Raw genomic sequence first — 2,500 nt, forward strand, 5'->3', positions numbered from 1 at the left:
GAGGAAAGCAGCGGAGGGGGGGGAGAGAAAGGGTGGAAGAGGAAAGAAACTGGATAAAAGGTAGAGGATAATGAAATTATATTTTATAATTTTATTATTTATTAGTATGGTCACAATAATGTCGATAAATGCGAATGGGTTGAGAACAATAGGAAAATTTAATAGAATAGTACACATAAAGAATTCTGATATTTTATGTATTCAAGAGACGCACTGGGATAATATGTGTGTTTTAGAAGTACAGAAAATATGGAGGGATTTTATTTATGTAAACAATGGTAGGGGGAATTCATGTGGGGTTGCAATTTTAATAAGGAAGGATGTAGTAGAAAATGTGAAGAAGATATATAATGATAATAATGGGCGGATTTTAATTTTAGACTTTGAGTATATGAGTAGGGTTTTTAGGATTATAAATATTTATGCGCCGAATAATGAAATAGAGAGAAGGAATTTATTTTTAGAATTAGCGAAATGGTGCAAGGGAAACTGTATTTTAGTTGGGGATTTTAATGTAAAAATGGATAGACTAGATATGACAAGGGGAGCTATTTTTAGAAGTGATGTATCTAGGGGGGTTTTAAGGAAAATGATGGTTGAAAACAATTTAATTGATATATGGAGGGAGGAGAATCCGAATAAGAGAGAATTTTCTAGAAGGCAGGTGGTTTTAGGGGAATTGAAACAGACACGGATAGATTTGGTTTTAGTAAACGAAGGGTTAAGGAATTTTATGAAGGATATTAAATATATTTTTACAACTTTTAGTGATCATGCTGGGTTAACATTTTCGGTGGGGTTAGATAAGGAAAGGAAAGGGGGGGGAATATGGTGTATGAATGCAGGGTATCTAGGTGATGAGGAATACGGGAAACAACTTAAATCTTTGATAGAAGATGAAATGGAGGATAGGCAAAAAGGGAATGATAAGTGCAAGTGGTGGGAAAATGTTAAAGAAAAAATAAAAGTTTTTAGTATTAGATATGCAAGGAAGAAGAGGAGTAGGATGACAAGAGCAGAAAATTATTTAAGAACAAAATTGAATGAAGAAATGAAGAAATGTGATAGTGATCCTGATTATACTATTGAAAAGTTTTTAGATTTAAAAGAAAAATTGAGCAAATGTGAAATAGATAAGTGTAAGGGTGCAATTATAAGAAGTAGGGCAAAATATGTTTTAGAAGGGGAGAAATGTACGTCGTTTTTTCTTGGTTTAGAGAAAACTAAACAGATGAAATCATATATTAGTGAGATTGAAAATGTAAAGGGTGAAGTGGTAATTGATTATGTTGAAATATTAGAAACTGTACAGAATTTTTATAAGGATTTATTTAAGAAAGGGGAGGTGGAGGAGGGGTGTGTAAAAGAGATTTTAAGTAGTGTGGATGTGCAAATTGGTGTTGAAGATAAGCAAATGTGTGATAGGAAGATAACAATGGATGAAGTGAAAGATGCAATTAAGGGTTTACAAATAAATAAAAGTCCTGGAGTAGATGGACTAATTGCAGAGTTTTATAAAATGTATGAAAGTATTTTAGCACCTATTTTATTAGAAGTATATCAATATATGGAAGACAATGATACTGTTTCAGATTCCATGGTGACAGGGCTGATATCGATTTTATATAAAAATAAGGGGAGCAAACTGAAACTAGAAAATTATAGGCCAATTAGTTTATTAAACTCAGATTATAAGATTTTAGCTAAGATACTGGCAAATAGGATGAAGATGGTTTTAAATGATATTATAGCACCTACACAAAATTATAGTGTGCCTGGAAGAGATATAGCAGATACCATAACTACACTTAGAGATGTGATAAATAAAATGAATAGCGATAAGATAGGGGGAATTGTTTTAAGTATAGATTTTAATAAAGCTTTTGACAGGGTGGAACATGATTTTATGTTTAGGGTACTGGAAAAGTATGGGTTTGGAAATGGTATAATAAGATGGATAAAATTATTATATAGAAAGGCTAAAAGTAGGGTTAAATGTAATGGGGTTTTAACAGATTCTTTTATTCTTGAGAGGTCAGTGAGACAGGGGTGCCCTTTATCAGCTTTATTGTTTGTTTTATCGGTAGAACCCTTAGCGGCATACCTTAAAAAAGATCATTTTATAAATTGTGTAGAGACTCCGCAAGGAGGTTTTAGTTTAATTCATCAATATGCAGACGATACCACAATTACAGTCAGAGATGAGGGAAGTGTTAAAAGGGTGATGGAGTGTTTTAAAGTATATGAGAAAGCCTCAGGAGCTAAAGTGAATATGGAAAAGTCAGTAATAATGTATGTTGGGAAGAATAATGAGGGGACTTTTCCTTTTAAGGTGGTAAATGATTATTTTAAGGTGTTAGGTGTGTTTTTAGGGGTGAAGGAACAAGAAGCTAGGGATCTGACATGGAGTGGGGTTATAAATAAAGTTAGGAAGGTAGTAAATATGTGGAGGGGGAGGGCTTTGAAATTAAAAGGGAAAGTAATTGTTGTAAATTCCTTG

The sequence above is a fragment of the Salmo salar genome, unplaced genomic scaffold, assembly GCF_965601325.2.
Source record: "Salmo salar unplaced genomic scaffold, fSalSal1 ptg000293l, whole genome shotgun sequence".
Lineage (NCBI taxonomy): Eukaryota > Metazoa > Chordata > Actinopteri > Salmoniformes > Salmonidae > Salmo > Salmo salar.